Source organism: Ambystoma mexicanum, chromosome 10 (genome assembly GCF_040938575.1).
Source record: "Ambystoma mexicanum isolate Mex_15411 chromosome 10, UKY_AmexF1_1, whole genome shotgun sequence".
In the NCBI taxonomy this organism is placed as follows: Eukaryota; Metazoa; Chordata; class Amphibia; order Caudata; family Ambystomatidae; genus Ambystoma; species Ambystoma mexicanum.
Window position 1 is genome coordinate 13,766,285 of NC_090932.1, and position 25,416 is coordinate 13,791,700.

Below are 25,416 nucleotides of genomic sequence, written 5' to 3' on the forward strand. Positions count from 1 at the left end.
ACATGAATGTGAGATGCTAAGGTTGGTATGTGGCTTGCATCGATGACAGGTTGACGTGAAGCTAGGCTGCCGGCTGGCATACATGACTGAGAGACGCTAAGGTTGGTATGTGGCTTGCATCGATGATAGGTTGACGTGAAGCTAGGCTGCCGGATGGGATACATGACTGAGAGACGGTAAGGTTGGTATGTGGCTTGCATCGATGAAAGGTTGACGTAAAGCTAGGCTGCCGGCTGGCATACATGACTGAGAGACGCTAAGGTTGGTATGTGGCTTGCATCGATGATAGGTTGAGGAGAAGCTAGGCTGCGGGCTGGCATTTAGACTTGAGACGCTAAGGTTGGTATGTGGCTTGCATCGGTGATAAATTGACGTGAAGCTAGGCTGCCGGCTGGCATACATGACTGAGAAACGCTAAGGTTGGTATGTGGCTTGCATTGATGATAGGTTGACGTGAAGCTAGTCTGCCAGCTGGCATACATGACTGAGAGACGCTAAGGTTGGTATGTGGCTTGCATCGATGATAGGCTGACGTAAAGCTAGGCTGCCAGCTGGCAAACATGACTGAGAGACGCTAAGGTTTGTATGTGGCTTGCATCGATGATAGGTTGACGTGAAGCTAGGCTGCCGGTTGGCATACATGACTGAGAGATGCTAAGGTTGGTATGTGGCTTGCATTGATGATAGATTAACATGAAGCTAGGCTGCCGGCTGGCATACATGACTGAGAGACGCTAAGGTTGGTATGTGGTTTGCATCGATGATAGGGTGATGTGAAGCTAGGCTGCCTCCTGGCATGCATGACTGAGAGACGCAAAGGTTGGTATGTGGCTTGCATCGATGATAGGTTGACGTGAAGCTAGGCTGCCAGGTGGCAAACATGACTGAGAGACGCTAAGGTTGGTATGTGGCTTGCATCGATGATAGGTTGACATGAAGCTAGGCTGCCGGCTGGCATACATGACTGAGAGACGCTAAGGTTGGTATGTGGCTTGCATCGATGATAGGTTGACGTGAAGCTAGGCTGCCGGCTGGCATTCATGACTGAGAGACGCTAAGGTTGGTATGGGGCTTGCATCGATGATAGTTTGACGTGAAGCTAGGCTGCCGGCTGGCATTCATGACTGAGAGACGCTAAGGTTGGTATGTGGCTTGCATCGATGATAGGTTGACGTGAAGCTAGGTTGTCGGCTGGCATTCATGACTGAGAGACGCTAAGGTTGGTATGTTGCTTGCATCGATGAAAGGTTGACGTAAAGTTAGGCTGCCGGCTGGCATTCATGACTGAGAGACGTTAAGGTTGGTGTGTGGCTATCATCGATGAAAGATTGACGTGAAGCTAGGCTGCAAGCTGGCATACATGACTGAGAGACGCTAAGGTTTGTATGTTGCTTGCATCGATGATAGGTTGACGTGAAGCTAGGCTGCTGGCTGGCATACATGACTGAGAGATGCTAAGGTTGTTATGTGGCTTGCATTGATGATAGGTTAACATGAAGCAAGGCTTCCGGCTGGCATACATGACTGAGAGACGCTAAGGTTGATATGTGGCTTGCATCGATGATAGGTTGACGTGAAGCTAGGCTACCAGCTGGCATACATGACTGAGAGACGCTAAGGTTGGTATGTGGCTTGCATCGATGATAGGTTGATGTGAAGCTAGGCTGCCGCCTGGCATACATGACTGAGAGACGCTAAGGTTGGTATGTGGCTTGCATCGATGATAGGTTGACCTGAAGCTAGGCTGCCGGCTGGGATACATGACTGAGAGACGCTAAGGTTGGTATGTGGCTTGCAACGATGACAGGTTGACGTGAAGCTAGGCTGCCGGCTGGCATTCATGACTGAGAGACGCTACCGTTGGTGTGTGGCTATCATCGATGATAGATTGACGTGAAGCTAGGGTGCAAGCTGGCATACATGACTGAGAGACGCTAAGGTTGGTATGTGGCTTGCATCGATGATAGGTTGACGTGAAGCTAGGCCGCCGGCTGGCATACATGACTGAGAGACGCTAAGGTTGGTAAGTGGCTTGCATTTATGATAGGTTGACGTGAAGCTCGGCTGCCAGCTGGCATACATGACTGAGAGACGCTAAGGTTGGTAAGTGGCTTGCATCGATGATAGGTTGACGTGAAGCTAGGCTGCCGGCTGGCACACATGACTGAGAGACGCTAAGGTTGGTAAGTGGCTTGCATCGATGACAGGTTGACGTGAAGCTCGGGTGCCAGCTGGCATACATGACTGAGAGACGCTAACTTGGGTATGTGCCTTGCATCGATGATAGGTTGACGTGAAGCTCGGCTGCCAGCTGGCATACATGACTGAGAGACGCTAAGGTTGGTAAGTGGCTTGCATCGATGATAGGTTGACGTGAAGCTAGGCTGCCAGCTGGCATACATGACTGAGAGACGCTAAGGTTGGTAAGTGGCTTGCATCGATGATAGGTTGACGTGAAGCTAGGCTGCCAGCTGGCATATATGACTGAGAGACGCTAAGGTTGGTATGTAGCTTGCATCGATGATAGGTTGACGTGAAGCTAGGCGGACGGCTGGCATTCATGACTGAGAGACGCTAAGGTTGGTATGTGGCTTGCATTGATAATAGGTTGACGTGAAGCTCGGCTGCCAGCTGGCATACATGACTGAGAGACGCTAAGGTTGGTATGTGGCTTGCATCGATGATAGGTTGACGTGAAGCTAGGCTGCCGGCTGGCATACATGACTGAGAGACGCTAAGGTTGGTATGTGGCTTGCATCGATGATAGGTTGACGTGAAGCTAGGCTGCCAGCTGGCATACATGACTGAGAGATGCTAAGGTTGGTATGTGGCTTGCATCGATGATAGGTTGACGTGAAGCTAGGCTGCCGGCTGGCATTCATGACTGAGAGACGCTAAGGTTGGTATGTGGCTTGCATCGATGATAGGTTGACGTGAAGCTAGGCGGACGGCTGGCATTCATGACTGAGAGACGCTAAGGTTGGTATGTGGCTTGAATCGATGATAGGTTGAGGAAAAGCTAGGCTGCCGGCTGGCATTCATGACTGAGAGACGCTAAGGTTGGTATGTGGCTTGCATCGATGATAAATTGACGTGAAGCTAGGCTGCCGGCTGGCATTCATGACTGAGAGACGTTAAGGTTGGTGTGTGGCTATCATCGATGAAAGATTGACGTGAAGCTAGGCTGCAAGCTTGCATACATGACTGAGATACGCTAAGGTTTGTATGTGGCTTGCATCGATGATAGGTTGACGTGAAGCTAGGCTGCCGCCTGGCATACATGACTGAGAGACGCTAAGGTTGGTATGTGGCTTGCATCGATGATAGGTTGACGTGAAGCTAGGCTGCCGGCTGGCATACATGACTGAGAGACGCTAAGGTTGGTATGTGGCTTGCATCGATGATAGGTTAATGTGAAGCTAGGCTACCGGCTGGCATACATGACTGAGAGACGGTAAGGTTGGTATGTGGCTTGCATCTGTGATAGGTTGACGTGAAGCTAGGCTTCTGGCTGGCAAACATGACTGAGAGACGCTAAGGTTGGTATGTGGCTTACATCGATGATAGGATGATGTGAAGCTAGGCTGCCGCTTGGCATACATGGCTGAGAGATGCTAAGGTTGGTATGTGGCTTGCATCGATGATAGGTTGACGTGAAGCTAGGCTGCCGGCTGGCATACATGACTGAGAGACGCTAAGGTTGGTATGTGGCTTGCATCGATGATAGGTTAATGTGAAGCTAGGCTACCGGCTGGCATACATGACTGAGAGACGGTAAGGTTGGTATGTGGCTTGCATCTGTGATAGGTTGACGTGAAGCTAGGCTTCTGGCTGGCAAACATGACTGAGAGACGCTAAGGTTGGTATGTGGCTTGCATCGATGATAGGTTGACGTGAAGCTAGGCGGACGGCTGGCATTCATGACTGAGAGACGCTAAGGTTGGTATGTGGCTTGCATTGATGATAGGTTAATGTGAAGCTAGGCTACCGGCTGGCATACATGACTGAGAGACGCTAAGGTTGGTATGTGGCTTGCATCGATGATAGGTTGATGTGAAGCTAGGCTGCCGCCTGGCATACATGACTGAGAGACGCTAAGGTTGGTATGTGGCTTGCATCGATGACAGGTTGATGTGAAGCTAGGCTGCCGGCTGGCATTCATGACTGAGAGATGTTACGGTTGGTGTGTGGCTATCATCGATGATAGATTGACGTGAAGCTAGGCTGCAAGCTGGCATACATGACTGAGAGACGCTAAGGTTGGTATGAGGCTTGCATCAATGATAGGTTGACGTGAAACTAGGCTGCCGGCTGGCATACATGACTGAGAGATGCTAAGGTTGGTATGTGGCTTGCATCGATGATAGGTTGACGTGAAGCTAGGCTGCCGGCTGGCATACATGACTGAGAGACGCTAAGGTTGGTATGTGGCTTGCATCGATGATAGGTTGACGTGAAGCTACGCTGCCAGCTGGCATACATGACTGAGAGACGCTAAGGTTGGTATGTGGCTTGCATCGATGATAGGTTGATGTGAAGCTACACTGCCACCTTGCATACATGACTGAGAGACGCTAAGGTTGGTATTTGGCTTGCATCGATGATAGGTTGACGTGAAGCTAGGCGGACGGCTGGCATTCATGACTGAGAGATGCTAAGGTTGGTATGTGGCTTGCATCGATGATAGGTTGACGTGAAGCTAGGCGGACGGCTGGCATTCATGACTGAGAGACGCTAAGGTTGGTATGTGTCTTGCATCGATGATAGGTTGACGTGAAGCTATGCTGCCGGCTGGCATACATGACTGAGAGATAGTAAGGTTGGTATGTGGCTTGCATCTGTGATAGGTTGACGTGAAGCTAGGCTTCTGGCTGGCAAACATGACTGAGAGACGCTAAGGTTGGTATGTGGCTTGCATCGATGATAGGTTGACGTGAAGCTAGGCTGCCGCCTGGCATACATGACTGAGAGACGCTAAGGTTGGTATATAGCTTGCATCGATGATCGGTTGACGTGAAGCTAGGCTGCCGGCTGGGATACATGACTGAGAGACGCTAAGGTTGGTATGTGGCTTGCATCGATGATAGGTTGACGTGAAGCTAGGCTGACGGCTGCCATACATGACTGAGAGACGCTAAGGTTGGTATGTGGCTTGCATCGATGACAGGTTGACGTGAAGCTAGGCTGCCGGCTGGGATACATGACTGAGAGACGCTAAGGTTGATATGTGGCTTGCATCGATGATAGGTTGACCTGAAGCTAGGCTGACGGCTGGCATACATGACTGAGAGACGCTAAGGTTGGTATGTGGCTTACATCGATAACAGGTTGACGTGAAGCTAGGCTGCCGGCTGGCATTCATGACTGAGAGACGTTACGGTTGGTGTGTGGCTATCATCGATGATAGATTGACGTGAAGCTAGGCTGCAAGCTGGCATACATGAATGTGAGATGCTACGGTTGGTATGTGGCTTGCATCGATGACAGGTTGACGTGAAGCTAGGCTGCCGGCTGGCATACATGACTGAGAGACGCTAAGGTTGGTATGTGGCTTGCATCGATGATAGGTTGACGTGAAGCTAGGCTGCCGGATGGGATACATGACTGAGAGACGGTAAGGTTGGTATGTGGCTTGCATCGATGAAAGGTTGACGTAAAGCTAGGCTGCCGGCTGGCATTCATGAATGAGAGACGCTAAGGTTGGTATGTGGCTTGCATCGATGATAGGTTGACGTGAAGCTAGGCTGACGGCTGTCATTCATGACTGAGAGATGCTAAGGTTGGTTGGTATGTGGCTTGCATCGATGATAGGATGATGTGAAGCTAGGCTGCCGCTTGGCATACATGGCTGAGAGATGCTAAGGTTGGTATGTGGCTTGCATCGATGATAGGTTGACGTGAAGCTAGGCTGCCGGCTGGCATACATGACTGAGAGACGCTAAGGTTGGTATGTGGCTTGCATCGATGATAGGTTGACGTGAAGCTATGCTGCCGGCTGGCATACATGACTGAGAGACGGTAAGGTTGGTATGTGGCTTGCATCTGTGATAGGTTGACATGAAGCTAGGCTTCTGGCTGGCAAACATGACTGAGAGACGCTAAGGTTGGTATGTGGCTTGCATCGATGATAGGTTGACGTGAAGCTAGGCGGATGGCTGGCATTCATGACTGAGAGACGCTAAGGCTGGTATGTGGCTTGCATCGATGATAGGTTAATGTGAAGCTAGGCTACCGGCTGGCATACATGACTGAGAGACGCTAAGGTTGGTATGTGGCTTGCATCGATGATAGGTTGATGTGAAGCTAGGCTGCCGCCTGGCATACATGACTGAGAGACGCTAAGGTTGGTATGTGGCTTGCATCAATGATAGGTTGACGTGAAGCTAGGGCTGCCGGCTGGGATACATGACTGAGAGACGCTAAGGTTGATATGTGGCTTGCATCGATGATAGGTTGACGTGAAGCTAGGCTGACGGCTGGCATACATGACTGAGAGACGCTAAGGTTGGTATGTGGCTTACATCGATAACAGGTTGACGTGAAGCTAGGCTGCCGGCTGGCATTCATGACTGAGAGACTTTACGGTTGGTGTGTGGCTATCATCGATGATAGATTGACGTGAAGCTAGGCTGCAAGCTGGCATACATGAATGTGAGATGCTAAGGTTGGTATGTGGCTTGCATCGATGACAGGTTGACGTGAAGCTAGGCTGCCGGCTGGCATACATGACTGAGAGACGCTAAGGTTGGTATGTGGCTTGCATCGATGATAGGTTGACGTGAAGCTAGGCTGCCGGATGGGATACATGACTGAGAGACGGTAAGGTTGGTATGTGGCTTGCATCGATGAAAGGTTGACGTAAAGCTAGGCTGCCGGCTGGCATACATGACTGAGAGACGCTAAGGTTGGTATGTGGCTTGCATCGATGATAGGTTGAGGAGAAGCTAGGCTGCGGGCTGGCATTTAGACTTGAGACGCTAAGGTTGGTATGTGGCTTGCATCGATGATAAATTGACGTGAAGATAGGCTGCCGGCTGGCATACATGACTGAGAGACGCTAAGGTTGGTATGTGGCTTGCATCGATGATAGGCTTACGTGAAGCTAGGCTGCCGCCTGGCATACATGACTGAGAGACGCTAAGGTTGGTATATGGCTTGCATCGATGATCGGTTGACGTGAAGCTAGGCTGCCGGCTGGGATACATGACTGAGAGACGCTAAGGTTGGTATGTGGCTTGCATCGATGATAGGTTGACGTGAAGCTAGGCTGACGGCTGCCATACATGACTGAGAGACGCTAAGGTTGGTATGTGGCTTGCATCGATGACAGGTTGATGTGAAGCTAGGCTGCCGGCTGGCATTCATGACTGAGAGATGTTACGGTTGGTGTGTGGCTATCATCGATGATAGATTGACGTGAAGCTCGGCTGCCAGCTGCCATACATGACTGAGAGACGCTAAGGTTGGTATGTGGCTTGCATCGATGATAGGTTGACGTGAAGCTAGGCTGCCAGGTGGCAAACATGACTGAGAGACGCTAAGGTTGCTATGTGGCTTGCATCGATGATAGGTTGACGTGAAGCTAGGTTGTCGACTGGCATTCATGACTGAGAGACACTAAGGTTGGTATGTTGCTTGCATCGATGAAAGGTTGACGTAAAGCTAGGCTGCCGGCTGGCATACATGACTGATAGACACTAAGGTTGGTATGTGGTTTGCATCGATGATAGGTTGAGGAGAAGCTAGGCTGCCGGCTGGCATTCATGACTGAAAGACGCTAAGGTTGGTATGTGGCTTGCATCGATGATAAACTGACGTGAAGATAGGCTGCCGGCTGGCATTCATGACTGAGAGACGTTAAGGTTGTTGTGTGGCTATCATCGATGATAGATTGATGTGAAGCTAGGCTGCAAGCTGGCATACATGACTGAGAGACGCTAAGGTTGGTATGTGGCTTGCATCGATGATAGGTTGATGTGAAGCTAGGCTGCCGCCTGGCATACATGACTGAGAGACGCTAAGGTTGGTATGTGGCTTGCATCAATGATAGGTTGACGTGAAGCTAGGCTGCCGGCTGGGATACATGACTGAGAGATGCTAAGGTTGATATGTGGCTTGCATCGATGATAGGTTGACGTGAAGCTAGGCTGACGGCTGGCATACATGACTGAGAGACGCTAAGGTTGGTATGTGGCTTACATCGATAACAGGTTGACGTGAAGCTAGGCTGCCGGCTGGCATTCATGACTGAGAGACGTTACGGTTGGTGTGTGGCTATCATCGATGATAGATTGACGTGAAGCTAGGCTGCAAGCTGGCATACATGAATGTGAGATGCTAAGGTTGGTATGTGGCTTGCATCGATGACAGGTTGATGTGAAGCTAGGCTGCCGGCTGGCATACATGACTGAGAGACGCTAAGGTTGGTATGTGGCTTGCATCGATGATAGGTTGACGTGAAGCTAGGCTGCCGGATGGGATACATGACTGAGAGACGGTAAGGTTGGTATGTGGCTTGCATCGATGAAAGGTTGACGTAAAGCTAGGCTGCCGGCTGGCATTCATGAATGAGAGACGCTAAGGTTGGTATGTGGCTTGCATCGATGATAGGTTGACGTGAAGCTAGGCTGACAGCTGTCATTCATGACTGAGAGATGCTAAGGTTGGTTGGTATGTGGCTTGCATCGATGATAGGATGATGTGAAGCTAGGCTGCCGCTTGGCATACATGGCTGAGAGATGCTAAGGTTGGTATGTGGCTTGCATCGATGATAGGTTGACGTGAAGCTAGGCTGCCGGCTGGCATACATGACTGAGAGACGCTAAGGTTGGTATGTGGCTTGCATCGATGATAGGTTGACGTGAAGCTATGCTGCCGGCTGGCATACATGACTGAGAGACGGTAAGGTTGGTATGTGGCTTGCATCTGTGATAGGTTGACGTGAAGCTAGGCTTCTGGCTGGCAAACATGACTGAGAGACGCTAAGGTTGGTATGTGGCTTGCATCGATGATAGGTTGACGTGAAGCTAGGCGGACGGCTGGCATTCATGACTGAGAGACGCTAAGGTTGGTATGTGGCTTGCATCGATGATAGGTTAATGTGAAGCTAGGCTACAGACTGGCATACATGACTGAGAGACGCTAAGGTTGGTATGTGGCTTGCATCGATGATAGGTTGATGTGAAGCTAGGCTGCCGCCTGGCATACATGACTGAGAGACGCTAAGGTTGGTATGTGGCTTGCATCAATGATAGGTTGATGTGAAGCTAGGCTGCCGGCTGGGATACATGACTGAGAGACGCTAAGGTTGATATGTGGCTTGCATCGATGATAGGTTGACGTGAAGCTAGGCTGACGGCTGGCATACATGACTGAGAGACGCTAAGGTTGGTATGTGGCTTACATCGATAACAGGTTGACGTGAAGCTAGGCTGCCGGCTGGCATTCATGACTGAGAGACGTTACGGTTGGTGTGTGGCTATCATCGATGATAGATTGACGTGAAGCTAGGCTGCAAGCTGGCATACATGAATGTGAGATGCTAAGGTTGGTATGTGGCTTGCATCGATGACAGGTTGATGTGAAGCTAGGCTGCCGGCTGGCATACATGACTGAGAGACGCTAAGGTTGGTATGTGGCTTGCATCGATGATAGGTTGACGTGAAGCTAGGCTGCCGGATGGGATACATGACTGAGAGACGGTAAGGTTGGTATGTGGCTTGCATCGATGAAAGGTTGACGTAAAGCTAGGCTGCCGGCTGGCATACATGACTGAGAGACGTTAAGGTTGGTATGTGGCTTGCATCGATGATAGGTTGAGGAGAAGCTAGGCTGCGGTCTGGCATTTAGACTTGAGACGCTAAGGTTGGTAAGTGGCTTGCATCGATGATAAATTGACGTGAAGATAGGCTGCCGGCTGGCATACATGACTGAGAGACGCTAAGGTTGGTATGTGGCTTGCATTGATGATAGGTTGACGTGAAGCTAGTCTGCCAGCTGGCATACATGACTGAGAGACGCTAAGGTTGGTATGTGGCTTGCATCGATGATAGGCTTACGTGAAGCTAGGCTGCCAGCTGGCAAACATGACTGAGAGACGCTAAGGTTGGTATGTAGCTTGCATCGATGATAGGTTGACGTGAAGCTAGGCTGCTGGCTGGCAAACATGACTGAGAGACGCTAAGTTTTGTATGTGGCTTGCATCGATGATAGGTTGACGTGAAGCTAGGCTGCCGGTTGGCATACATGACTGAGAGATGCTAAGGTTGGTATGTGGCTTGCATTGATGATAGATTAACATGAAGCTAGGCTGCCGGCTGGCATACATGACTGAGAGACGCTAAGGTTGGTATGTGGTTTGCATCGATGATAGGGTGATGTGAAGCTAGGCTGCCTCCTGGCATGCATGACTGAGAGACGCAAAGGTTGGTATGTGGCTTGCATCGATGATAGGTTGACGTGAAGCTAGGCTGCCAGGTGGCAAACATGACTGAGAGACGCTAAGGTTGGTATGTGGCATGCATCGATGATAGGTTGATATGAAGCTAGGCTGCCGGCTGGCATACATGACTGAGAGACGCTAAGGTTGGTATGTGGCTTGCATCGATGATAGTTTGACGTGAAGCTAGGCTGCCGGCTGGCATTCATGACTGAGAGACGCTAAGGTTGGTATGGGGCTTGCATCGATGATAGTTTGACGTGAAGCTAGGCTGCCGGCTGGCATTCATGACTGAGAGACGCTAAGGTTGGTATGTGGCTTGCATCGATGATAGGTTGACGTAAAGCTAGGCTGCCGGCTGGCATTCATGACTGAGAGACGTTAAGGTTGGTGTGTGGCTATCATCGATGAAAGATTGACGTGAAGCTAGGCTGCAAGCTGGCATACATGACTGAGAGACGCTAAGGTTTGTATGTGGCTTGCATCAATGATAGGTTGACGTGAAGCTAGGCTGCCGGCTGGTATACATGACTGAGAGATGCTAAGGTTGTTATGTGGCTTGCATTGATGATAGGCTAACATGAAGCAAGGCTGCCGGCTGGCATACATGACTGAGAGACGCTAAGGTTGGTATGTGGCTTGCATAGATGATAGGTTGACGTGAAGCTAGGCTGCCGGCTGGCATACATGACTGAGAGACGCTAAGGTTGGTATGTGGCTTGCATCGATGATAGGTTGACGTGAAGCTAGGCGGACGGCTGGCATTCATGACTGAGAGACGCTAAGGTTGATATGTGGCTTGCATCGATGATAGGTTGACGTGAAGCTAGGCTACCGGCTGGCATACATGACTGAGAGACGCTAAGGTTGGTATGTGGCTTGCATCGATGATAGGTTGATGTGAAGCTAGGCTGCCGCCTGGCATACATGACTGAGAGACGCTAAGGTTGGTATGTGGCTTGCATCGATGATAGGTTGACCTGAAGCTAGGCTGCCGGCTGGGATACATGACTGAGAGACGCTAAGGTTGGTATGTGGCTTGCATCGATGATAGGTTGACGTGAAGCTAGGCTGGCGGCTGGCATACATGACTGAGAGACGCTAAGGTTGGTATGTGGCTTGCATCGATGACAGGTTGACGTGAAGCTAGGCTGCCGGCTGGCATTCATGACTGAGAGACGCTACGGTTGGTGTGTGGCTATCATCGATGATAGATTGACGTGAAGCTAGGGTGCAAGCTGGCATACATGACTGAGAGACGCTAAGGTTGGTATGTGGCTTGCATCGATGATAGGTTGACGTGAAGCTAGGCCGCCGGCTGGCATACATGACTGAGAGACGCTAAGGTTGGAAAGTGGCTTGCATTGATGATAGGTTGACGTGAAGCTCGGCTGCCAGCTGGCATACATGACTGAGAGACGCTAAGGTTGGTAAGTGGCTTGCATCGATGATAGGTTGACGTGAAGCTAGGCTGCCGGCTGGCACACATGACTGAGAGACGCTAAGGTTGGTAAGTGGCTTGCATCGATGATAGGTTGACGTGAAGCTCGGCTGTCAGCTGGCATACATGACTGAGAGACGCTAAGTTGGGTATGTGCCTTGCATCGATGATAGGTTGACGTGAAGCTCGGCTGCCAGCTGGCATACATGACTGAGAGACGCTAAGGTTGGTAAGTGGCTTGCATCGATGATAGGTTGACGTGAAGCTAGGCTGCCAGCTGGCATACATGACTGAGAGACGCTAAGGTTGGTAAGTGGCTTGCATCGATGATAGGTTGACGTGAAGCTAGGCTGCCAGCTGGCATATATGACTGAGAGACGCTAAGGTTGGTATGTAGCTTGCATCGATGATAGGTTGACGTGAAGCTAGACGGACGGCTGGCATTCATGACTGAGAGACGCTAAGGTTGGTATGTGGCTTGCATTGATAATAGGTTGACGTGAAGCTCGGCTGCCAGCTGGCATACATGACTGAGAGACGCTAAGGTTGGTATGTGGCTTGCATCGATGATAGGTTGACGTGAAGCTAGGCTGCCGGCTGGCATACATGACTGAGAGACGCTAAGGTTGGTATGTGGCTTGCATCGATGATAGGTTGACGTGAAGCTAGGCTGCCAGCTGGCATACATGACTGAGAGATGCTAAGGTTGGTATGTGGCTTGCATCGATGATAGGTTGACGTGAAGCTAGGCTGCCGGCTGGCATTCATGACTGAGAGACGCTAAGGTTGGTATGTGGCTTGCATCGATGATAGGTTGACGTGAAGCTAGGCGGACGGCTGGCATTCATGACTGAGAGACGCTAAGGTTGGTATGTGGCTTGCATCGATGATAGGTTGACGTGAAGCTAGGCTGACGGCTGGCATACATGACTGAGAGACGCTAAGGTTGGTATGTGGCTTACATCGATAACAGGTTGACGTGAAGCTAGGCTGCCGGCTGGCATTCATGACTGAGAGACGTTACGGTTGGTGTGTGGCTATCATCGATGATAGATTGACGTGAAGCTAGGCTGCAAGCTGGCATACATGAATGTGAGATGCTAAGGTTGTTATGTGGCTTGCATCGATGACAGGTTGACGTGAAGCTAGGCTGCCGGCTGGCATACATGACTGAGAGACGCTAAGGTTGGTATGTGGCTTGCATTGATGATAGGTTGACGTGAAGCTAGTCTGCCAGCTGGCATACATGACTGAGAGACGCTAAGGTTGGTATGTGGCTTGCATCGATGATAGGCTGACGCGAAGCTAGGCTGCCAGCTGGCAAACATGACTGAGAGATGCTAAGGTTGGTATGTAGCTTGCATCGATGATAGGTTGACGTGAAGCTAGGCTGCTGGCTGGCAAACATGACTGAGAGACGCTAAGGTTTGTATGTGGCTTGCATCGATGATAGGTTGACGTGAAGCTAGGCTGCCGGTTGGCATACATGACTGAGAGATGCTAAGGTTGGTATGTGGCTTGCATTGATGATAGATTAACATGAAGCTAGGCTGCCGGCTGGCATACATGACTGAGAGACGCTAAGGTTGGTATGTGGTTTGCATCGATGATAGGGTGATGTGAAGCTAGGCTGCCTCCTGGCATACTGACTGAGAGACGCAAAGGTTGGTATGTGGCTTGCATCGATGATAGGTTGACGTGAAGCTAGGCTGCCAGTTGGCAAACATGACTGAGAGACGCTAAGGTTGGTATGTGGCTTGCATCGATGATAGGTTGACATGAAGCTAGGCTGCCGGCTGGCATACATGACTGAGAGACGCTAAGGTTGGTATGTGGCTTGCATCGATGATAGGTTGACGTGAAGCTAGGCTGCCGGCTGGCATTCATGACTGAGAGACGCTAAGGTTGGTATGGGGCTTGCATCGATGATAGTTTGACGTGAAGCTAGGCTGCCGGCTGGCATTCATGACTGAGAGACGCTAAGGTTGGTATGTGGCTTGCATCGATGATAGGTTGACGTGAAGCTAGGTTGTCGGCTGGCATTCATGACTGAGAGACGCTAAGGTTGGTATGTTGCTTGCATCGATGAAAGGTTGACGTAAAGCTAGGCTGCCGGCTGGCATTCATGACTGAGAGACGTTAAGGTTGGTGTGTGGCTATCATCGATGAAAGATTGACGTGAAGCTAGGCTGCAAGCTGGCATACATGACTGAGAGACGCTAAGGTTTGTATGTGGCTTGCATCGATGATAGGTTGACGTGAAGCTAGGCTGCTGGCTGGCATACATGACTGAGAGATGCTAAGGTTGTTATGTGGCTTGCATTGATGATAGGTTAACATGAAGCAAGGCTGCCGGCTGGCATACATGACTGAGAGACGCTAAGGTTGATATGTGGCTTGCATCGATGATAGGTTGACGTGAAGCTAGGCTACCAGCTGGCATACATGACTGAGAGACGCTAAGGTTGGTATGTGGCTTGCATCGATGATAGGTTGATGTGAAGCTAGGCTGCCGCCTGGCATACATGACTGAGAGACGCTAAGGTTGGTATGTGGCTTGCATCGATGATAGGTTGACCTGAAGCTAGGCTGCCGGCTGGGATACATGACTGAGAGACGCTAAGGTTGGTATGTGGCTTGCAACGATGACAGGTTGACGTGAAGCTAGGCTGCCGGCTGGCATTCATGACTGAGAGACGCTACCGTTGGTGTGTGGCTATCATCGATGATAGATTGACGTGAAGCTAGGGTGCAAGCTGGCATACATGACTGAGAGACGCTAAGGTTGGTATGTGGCTTGCATCGATGATAGGTTGACGTGAAGCTAGGCCGCCGGCTGGCATACATGACTGAGAGACGCTAAGGTTGGTAAGTGGCTTGCATTTATGATAGGTTGACGTGAAGCTCGGCTGCCAGCTGGCATACATGACTGAGAGACGCTAAGGTTGGTAAGTGGCTTGCATCGATGATAGGTTGACGTGAAGCTAGGCTGCCGGCTGGCACACATGACTGAGAGACGCTAAGGTTGGTAAGTGGCTTGCATCGATGACAGGTTGACGTGAAGCTCCGCTGCCAGCTGGCATACATGACTGAGAGACGCTAACTTGGGTATGTGCCTTGCATCGATGATAGGTTGACGTGAAGCTCGGCTGCCAGCTGGCATACATGACTGAGAGACGCTAAGGTTGGTAAGTGGCTTGCATCGATGATAGGTTGACGTGAAGCTAGGCTGCCAGCTGGCATACATGACTGAGAGACGCTAAGGTTGGTAAGTGGCTTGCATCGATGATAGGTTGACGTGAAGCTAGGCTGCCAGCTGGCATATATGACTGAGAGACGCTAAGGTTGGTATGTAGCTTGCATCGATGATAGGTTGACGTGAAGCTAGGCGGACGGCTGGCATTCATGACTGAGAGACGCTAAGGTTGGTATGTGGCTTGCATTGATAATAGGTTGACGTGAAGCTCGGCTGCCAGCTGGCATACATGACTGAGAGACGCTAAGGTTGGTATGTGGCTTGCATCGATGATAGGTTGACGTGAAGCTCGGCTGTCAGCTGGCATACATGACTGAGAGACGCTAAGTTGGGTATGTGCCTTGCATCGATGATAGGTTGACGTGAAGCTCGGCTGCCAGCTGGCATACATGACTGAGAGACGCTAAGGTTGGTAAGTGGCTTGCATCGATGATAGGTTGACGTGAAGCTAGGCTGCCAGCTGGCATACATGACTGAGAGACGCTAAGGTTGGTAAGTGGCTTGCATCGATGATAGGTTGACGTGAAGCTAGGCTGCCAGCTGGCATATATGACTGAGAGACGCTAAGGTTGGTATGTAGCTTGCATCGATGATAGGTTGACGTGAAGCTAGACGGACGGCTGGCATTCATGACTGAGAGACGCTAAGGTTGGTATGTGGCTTGCATTGATAATAGGTTGACGTGAAGCTCGGCTGCCAGCTGGCATACATGACTGAGAGACGCTAAGGTTGGTATGTGGCTTGCATCGATGATAGGTTGACGTGAAGCTAGGCTGCCGGCTGGCATACATGACTGAGAGACGCTAAGGTTGGTATGTGGCTTGCATCGATGATAGGTTGACGTGAAGCTAGGCTGCCAGCTGGCATACATGACTGAGAGATGCTAAGGTTGGTATGTGGCTTGCATCGATGATAGGTTGACGTGAAGCTAGGCTGCCGGCTGGCATTCATGACTGAGAGACGCTAAGGTTGGTATGTGGCTTGCATCGATGATAGGTTGACGTGAAGCTAGGCGGACGGCTGGCATTCATGACTGAGAGATGCTAAGGTTGGTATGTGGCTTGCATCGATGATAGGTTGACGTGAAGCTAGGCTGACGGCTGGCATACATGACTGAGAGACGCTAAGGTTGGTATGTGGCTTACATCGATAACAGGTTGACGTGAAGCTAGGCTGCCGGCTGGCATTCATGACTGAGAGACGTTACGGTTGGTGTGTGGCTATCATCGATGATAGATTGACGTGAAGCTAGGCTGCAAGCTGGCATACATGAATGTGAGATGCTAAGGTTGGTATGTGGCTTGCATCGATGACAGGTTGACGTGAAGCTAGGCTGCCGGCTGGCATACATGACTGAGAGACGCTAAGGTTGGTATGTGGCTTGCATCGATGATAGGTTGACGTGAAGCTAGGCTGCCGGATGGGATACATGACTGAGAGACGGTAAGGTTGGTATGTGGCTTGCATCGATGAAAGGTTGACGTAAAGCTAGGCTGCCGGCTGGCATACATGACTGAGAGACGCTAAGGTTGGTATGTGGCTTGCATCGATGATAGGTTGAGGAGAAGCTAGGCTGCGGGCTGGCATTTAGACTTGAGACGCTAAGGTTGGTATGTGGCTTGCATCGATGATAAATTGACGTGAAGCTAGGCTGCCGGCTGTCATACATGACTGAGAAACGCTAAGGTTGGTATGTGGCTTGCATTGATGATAGGTTGACGTGAAGCTAGTCTGCCAGCTGGCATACATGACTGAGAGACGCTAAGGTTGGTATGTGGCTTGCATCGATGATAGGCTGACGTGAAGCTAGGCTGCCAGCTGGCAAACATGACTGAGAGATGCTAAGGTTGGTATGTAGCTTGCATCGATGATAGGTTGACGTGAAGCTAGGCTGCTGGCTGGCAAACATGACTGAGAGACGCTAAGGTTTGTATGTGGCTTGCATCGATGATAGGTTGACGTGAAGCTAGGCTGCCGGTTGGCATACATGACTGAGAGATGCTAAGGTTGGTATGTGGCTTGCATTGATGATAGATTAACATGAAGCTAGGCTGCCGGCTGGCATACATGACTGAGAGACGCTAAGGTTGGTATGTGGTTTGCATCGATGATAGGGTGATGTGAAGCTAGGCTGCCTCCTGGCATACTGACTGAGAGACGCAAAGGTTGGTATGTGGCTTGCATCGATGATAGGTTGACGTGAAGCTAGGCTGCCAGTTGGCAAACATGACTGAGAGACGCTAAGGTTGGTATGTGGCTTGCATCGATGATAGGTTGACATGAAGCTAGGCTGCCGGCTGGCATACATGACTGAGAGACGCTAAGGTTGGTATGTGGCTTGCATCGATGATAGGTTGACGTGAAGCTAGGCTGCCGGCTGGCATTCATGACTGAGAGACGCTAAGGTTGGTATGGGGCTTGCATCGATGATAGTTTGACGTGAAGCTAGGCTGCCGGCTGGCATTCATGACTGAGAGACGCTAAGGTTGGTATGTGGCTTGCATCGATGATAGGTTGACGTGAAGCTAGGTTGTCGGCTGGCATTCATGACTGAGAGACGCTAAGGTTGGTATGTTGCTTGCATCGATGAAAGGTTGACGTAAAGCTAGGCTGCCGGCTGGCATTCATGACTGAGAGACGTTAAGGTTGGTGTGTGGCTATCATCGATGAAAGATTGACGTGAAGCTAGGCTGCAAGCTGGCATACATGACTGAGAGACGCTAAGGTTTGTATGTGGCTTGCATCGATGATAGGTTGACGTGAAGCTAGGCTGCTGGCTGGCATACATGACTGAGAGATGCTAAGGTTGTTATGTGGCTTGCATTGATGATAGGTTAACATGAAGCAAGGCTGCCGGCTGGCATACATGACTGAGAGACGCTAAGGTTGATATGTGGCTTGCATCGATGATAGGTTGACATGAAGCTAGGCTACCAGCTGGCATACATGACTGAGAGACGCTAAGGTTGGTATGTGGCTTGCATCGATGATAGGTTGATGTGAAGCTAGGCTGCCGCCTGGCATACATGACTGAGAGACGCTAAGGTTGGTATGTGGCTTGCATCGATGATAGGTTGACCTGAAGCTAGGCTGCCGGCTGGGATACATGACTGAGAGACGCTAAGGTTGGTATGTGGCTTGCAACGATGACAGGTTGACGTGAAGCTAGGCTGCCGGCTGGCATTCATGACTGAGAGACGCTACCGTTGGTGTGTGGCTATCATCGATGATAGATTGACGTGAAGCTAGGGTGCAAGCTGGCATACATGACTGAGAGACGCTAAGGTTGGTATGTGGCTTGCATCGATGATAGGTTGACGTGAAGCTAGGCCGCCGGCTGGCATACATGACTGAGAGACGCTAAGGTTGGTAAGTGGCTTGCATTTATGATAGGTTGACGTGAAGCTCGGCTGCCAGCTGGCATACATGACTGAGAGACGCTAAGGTTGGTATGTGGCTTGCATCGATGATAGGTTGACGTGAAGCTAGGCTGCCGGCTGGCATTCATGACTGAGAGACGCTAAGGTTGGTATGGGGCTTGCATCGATGATAGTTTGACGTGAAGCTAGGCTGCCGGCTGGCATTCATGACTGAGAGACGCTAAGGTTGGTATGTGGCTTGCATCGATGATAGGTTGACGTGAAGCTAGGTTGTCGGCTGGCATTCATGACTGAGAGACGCTAAGGTTGGTATGTTGCTTGCATCGATGAAAGGTTGACGTAAAGCTAGGCTGCCGGCTGGCATTCATGACTGAGAGACGTTAAGGTTGGTGTGTGGCTATCATCGATGAAAGATTGACGTGAAGCTAGGCTGCAAGCTGGCATACATGACTGAGAGACGCTAAGGTTTGTATGTGGCTTGCATCGATGATAGGTTGACGTGAAGCTAGGCTGCTGGCTGGCATACATGACTGAGAGATGCTAAGGTTGTTATGTGGCTTGCATTGATGATAGGTTAACATGAAGCAAGGCTGCCGGCTGGCATACATGACTGAGAGACGCTAAGGTTGATATGTGGCTTGCATCGATGATAGGTTGACGTGAAGCTAGGCTACCAGCTGGCATACATGACTGAGAGACGCTAAGGTTGGTATGTGGCTTGCATCGATGATAGGTTGATGTGAAGCTAGGCTGCCGCCTGGCATACATGACTGAGAGACGCTAAGGTTGGTATGTGGCTTGCATCGATGATAGGTTGACCTGAAGCTAGGCTGCCGGCTGGGATACATGACTGAGAGACGCTAAGGTTGGTATGTGGCTTGCAACGATGACAGGTTGACGTGAAGCTAGGCTGCCGGCTGGCATTCATGACTGAGAGACGCTACCGTTGGTGTGTGGCTATCATCGATGATAGATTGACGTGAAGCTAGGGTGCAAGCTGGCATACATGACTGAGAGACGCTAAGGTTGGTATGTGGCTTGCATCGATGATAGGTTGACGTGAAGCTAGGCCGCCGGTTGGCATACATGACTGAGAGACGCTAAGGTTGGTAAGTGGCTTGCATTTATGATAGGTTGACGTGAAGCTCGGCTGCCAGCTGGCATACATGACTGAGAGACGCTAAGGTTGGTAAGTGGCTTGCATCGATGATAGGTTGACGTGAAGCTAGGCTGCCGGCTGGCACACATGACTGAGAGACGCTAAGGTTGGTAAGTGGCTTGCATCGATGACAGGTTGACGTGAAGCTCCGCTGCCAGCTGGCATACATGACTGAGAGACGCTAACTTGGGTATGTGCCTTGCATCGATGATAGGTTGACGTGAAGCTCGGCTGCCAGCTGGCATACATGACTGAGAGACGCTAAGGTTGGTAAGTGGCTTGCATCGATGATAGGTTGACGTGAAGCTAGGCTGCCAGCTGGCATACATGACTGAGAGACGCTAAGGTTGGTAAGTGGCTTGCATCGATGATAGGTTGACGTGAAGCTAGGCTGCCAGCTGGCATATATGACTGAGAGACGCTAAGGTTGGTATGTAGCTTGCATCGATGATAGGTTGACGTGAAGCTAGGCGGACGGCTGGCATTCATGACTGAGAGACGCTAAGGTTGGTATGTGGCTTGCATTGATAATAGGTTGACGTGAAGCTCGGCTGCCAGCTGGCATACATGACTGAGAGACGCTAAGGTTGGTATGTGGCTTGCATCGATGATAGGTTGACGTGAAGCTCGGCTGTCAGCTGGCATACATGACTGAGAGACGCTAAGTTGGGTATGTGCCTTGCATCGATGATAGGTTGACGTGAAGCTCGGCTGCCAGCTGGCATACATGACTGAGAGACGCTAAGGTTGGTAAGTGGCTTGCATCGATGATAGGTTGACGTGAAGCTAGGCTGCCAGCTGGCATACATGACTGAGAGACGCTAAGGTTGGTAAGTGGCTTGCATCGATGATAGGTTGACGTGAAGCTAGGCTGCCAGCTGGCATATATGACTGAGAGACGCTAAGGTTGGTATGTAGCTTGCATCGATGATAGGTTGACGTGAAGCTAGACGGACGGCTGGCATTCATGACTGAGAGACGCTAAGGTTGGTATGTGGCTTGCATTGATAATAGGTTGACGTGAAGCTCGGCTGCCAGCTGGCATACATGACTGAGAGACGCTAAGGTTGGTATGTGGCTTGCATCGATGATAGGTTGACGTGAAGCTAGGCTGCCGGCTGGCATACATGACTGAGAGACGCTAAGGTTGGTATGTGGCTTGCATCGATGATAGGTTGACGTGAAGCTAGGCTGCCAGCTGGCATACATGACTGAGAGATGCTAAGGTTGGTATGTGGCTTGCATCGATGATAGGTTGACGTGAAGCTAGGCTGCCGGCTGGCATTCATGACTGAGAGACGCTAAGGTTGGTATGTGGCTTGCATCGATGATAGGTTGACGTGAAGCTAGGCGGACGGCTGGCATTCATGACTGAGAGATGCTAAGGTTGGTATGTGGCTTGCATCGATGATAGGTTGACGTGAAGCTAGGCTGACGGCTGGCATACATGACTGAGAGAGGCTAAGGTTGGTATGTGGCTTACATCGATAACAGGTTGACGTGAAGCTAGGCTGCCGGCTGGCATTCATGACTGAGAGACGTTACGGTTGGTGTGTGGCTATCATCGATGATAGATTGACGTGAAGCTAGGCTGCAAGCTGGCATACATGAATGTGAGATGCTAAGGTTGGTATGTGGCTTGCATCGATGACAGGTTGACGTGAAGCTAGGCTGCCGGCTGGCATACATGACTGAGAGACGCTAAGGTTGGTATGTGGCTTGCATCGATGATAGGTTGACGTGAAGCTAGGCTGCCGGATGGGATACATGACTGAGAGACGGTAAGGTTGGTATGTGGCTTGCATCGATGAAAGGTTGACGTAAAGCTAGGCTGCCGGCTGGCATACATGACTGAGAGACGCTAAGGTTGGTATGTGGCTTGCATCGATGATAGGTTGAGGAGAAGCTAGGCTGCGGGCTGGCATTTAGACTTGAGACGCTAAGGTTGGTATGTGGCTTGCATCGATGATAAATTGACGTGAAGCTAGGCTGCCGGCTGGCATACATGACTGAGAAACGCTAAGGTTGGTATGTGGCTTGCATTGATGATAGGTTGACGTGAAGCTAGTCTGCCAGCTGGCATACATGACTGAGAGACGCTAAGGTTGGTATGTGGCTTGCATCGATGATAGGCTGACGTGAAGCTAGGCTGCCAGCTGGCAAACATGACTGAGAGATGCTAAGGTTGGTATGTAGCTTGCATCGATGATAGGTTGACGTGAAGCTAGGCTGCTGGCTGGCAAACATGACTGAGAGACGCTAAGGTTTGTATGTGGCTTGCATCGATGATAGGTTGACGTGAAGCTAGGCTGCCGGTTGGCATACATGACTGAGAGATGCTAAGGTTGGTATGTGGCTTGCATTGATGATAGATTAACATGAAGCTAGGCTGCCGGCTGGCATACATGACTGAGAGACGCTAAGGTTGGTATGTGGTTTGCATCGATGATAGGGTGATGTGAAGCTAGGCTGCCTCCTGGCATACTGACTGAGAGACGCAAAGGTTGGTATGTGGCTTGCATCGATGATAGGTTGACGTGAAGCTAGGCTGCCAGTTGGCAAACATGACTGAGAGACGCTAAGGTTGGTATGTGGCTTGCATCGATGATAGGTTGACATGAAGCTAGGCTGCCGGCTGGCATACATGACTGAGAGACGCTAAGGTTGGTATGTGGCTTGCATCGATGATAGGTTGACGTGAAGCTAGGCTGCCGGCTGGCATTCATGACTGAGAGACGCTAAGGTTGGTATGGGGCTTGCATCGATGATAGTTTGACGTGAAGCTAGGCTGCCGGCTGGCATTCATGACTGAGAGACGCTAAGGTTGGTATGTGGCTTGCATCGATGATAGGTTGACGTGAAGCTAGGTTGTCGGCTGGCATTCATGACTGAGAGACGCTAAGGTTGGTATGTTGCTTGCATCGATGAAAGGTTGACGTAAAGCTAGGCTGCCGGCTGGCATTCATGACTGAGAGACGTTAAGGTTGGTGTGTGGCTATCATCGATGAAAGATTGACGTGAAGCTAGGCTGCAAGCTGGCATACATGACTGAGAGACGCTAAGGTTTGTATGTGGCTTGCATCGATGATAGGTTGACGTGAAGCTAGGCTGCTGGCTGGCATACATGACTGAGAGATGCTAAGGTTGTTATGTGGCTTGCATTGATGATAGGTTAACATGAAGCAAGGCTGCCGGCTGGCATACATGACTGAGAGACGCTAAGGTTGATATGTGGCTTGCATCGATGATAGGTTGACGTGAAGCTAGGCTACCAGCTGGCATACATGACTGAGAGACGCTAAGGTTGGTATGTGGCTTGCATCGATGATAGGTTGATGTGAAGCTAGGCTGCCGCCTGGCATACATGACTGAGAGACGCTAAGGTTGGTATGTGGCTTGCATCGATGATAGGTTGACCTGAAGCTAGGCTGCCGGCTGGGATACATGACTGAGAGACGCTAAGGTTGGTATGTGGCTTGCAACGATGACAGGTTGACGTGAAGCTAGGCTGCCGGCTGGCATTCATGACTGAGAGACGCTACCGTTGGTGTGTGGCTATCATCGATGATAGATTGACGTGAAGCTAGGGTGCAAGCTGGCATACATGACTGAGAGACGCTAAGGTTGGTATGTGGCTTGCATCGATGATAGGTTGACGTGAAGCTAGGCCGCCGGCTGGCATACATGACTGAGAGACGCTAAGGTTGGTAAGTGGCTTGCATTTATGATAGGTTGACGTGAAGCTCGGCTGCCAGCTGGCATACATGACTGAGAGACGCTAAGGTTGGTAAGTGGCTTGCATCGATGATAGGTTGACGTGAAGCTAGGCTGCCGGCTGGCACACATGACTGAGAGACGCTAAGGTTGGTAAGTGGCTTGCATCGATGACAGGTTGACGTGAAGCTCCGCTGCCAGCTGGCATACATGACTGAGAGACGCTAACTTGGGTATGTGCCTTGCATCGATGATAGGTTGACGTGAAGCTCGGCTGCCAGCTGGCATACATGACTGAGAGACGCTAAGGTTGGTAAGTGGCTTGCATCGATGATAGGTTGACGTGAAGCTAGGCTGCCAGCTGGCATACATGACTGAGAGACGCTAAGGTTGGTAAGTGGCTTGCATCGATGATAGGTTGACGTGAAGCTAGGCTGCCAGCTGGCATATATGACTGAGAGACGCTAAGGTTGGTATGTAGCTTGCATCGATGATAGGTTGACGTGAAGCTAGGCGGACGGCTGGCATTCATGACTGAGAGACGCTAAGGTTGGTATGTGGCTTGCATTGATAATAGGTTGACGTGAAGCTCGGCTGCCAGCTGGCATACATGACTGAGAGACGCTAAGGTTGGTATGTGGCTTGCATCGATGATAGGTTGACGTGAAGCTCGGCTGTCAGCTGGCATACATGACTGAGAGACGCTAAGTTGGGTATGTGCCTTGCATCGATGATAGGTTGACGTGAAGCTCGGCTGCCAGCTGGCATACATGACTGAGAGACGCTAAGGTTGGTAAGTGGCTTGCATCGATGATAGGTTGACGTGAAGCTAGGCTGCCAGCTGGCATACATGACTGAGAGACGCTAAGGTTGGTAAGTGGCTTGCATCGATGATAGGTTGACGTGAAGCTAGGCTGCCAGCTGGCATATATGACTGAGAGACGCTAAGGTTGGTATGTAGCTTGCATCGATGATAGGTTGACGTGAAGCTAGACGGACGGCTGGCATTCATGACTGAGAGACGCTAAGGTTGGTATGTGGCTTGCATTGATAATAGGTTGACGTGAAGCTCGGCTGCCAGCTGGCATACATGACTGAGAGACGCTAAGGTTGGTATGTGGCTTGCATCGATGATAGGTTGACGTGAAGCTAGGCTGCCGGCTGGCATACATGACTGAGAGACGCTAAGGTTGGTATGTGGCTTGCATCGATGATAGGTTGACGTGAAGCTAGGCTGCCAGCTGGCATACATGACTGAGAGATGCTAAGGTTGGTATGTGGCTTGCATCGATGATAGGTTGACGTGAAGCTAGGCTGCCGGCTGGCATTCATGACTGAGAGACGCTAAGGTTGGTATGTGGCTTGCATCGATGATAGGTTGACGTGAAGCTAGGCGGACGGCTGGCATTCATGACTGAGAGATGCTAAGGTTGGTATGTGGCTTGCATCGATGATAGGTTGACGTGAAGCTAGGCTGACGGCTGGCATACATGACTGAGAGACGCTAAGGTTGGTATGTGGCTTACATCGATAACAGGTTGACGTGAAGCTAGGCTGCCGGCTGGCATTCATGACTGAGAGACGTTACGGTTGGTGTGTGGCTATCATCGATGATAGATTGACGTGAAGCTAGGCTGCAAGCTGGCATACATGAATGTGAGATGCTAAGGTTGGTATGTGGCTTGCATCGATGACAGGTTGACGTGAAGCTAGGCTGCCGGCTGGCATACATGACTGAGAGACGCTAAGGTTGGTATGTGGCTTGCATCGATGATAGGTTGACGTGAAGCTAGGCTGCCGGATGGGATACATGACTGAGAGACGGTAAGGTTGGTATGTGGCTTGCATCGATGATAGGTTGAGGAGAAGCTAGGCTGCCGGCTGGCATTTAGACTTGAGACGCTAAGGTTGGTATGTGGCTTGCATCGATGATAAATTGACGTGAAGCTAGGCTGCCGGCTGGCATACATGACTGAGAAACGCTAAGGTTGGTATGTGGCTTGCATTGATGATAGGTTGACGTGAAGC

The 25,416-nt window shown here is 50.6% G+C and overlaps 1 protein-coding gene across 2 annotated transcripts in view; it reads left to right on the top strand.

The window, feature by feature from the left end:
- The window catches only part of LOC138491101 (probable cation-transporting ATPase 13A4), a 978,968-nt gene that overhangs the window by 470,740 nt on the left and 482,812 nt on the right, over positions 1-25,416 (top strand). The window lies entirely within an intron of this gene.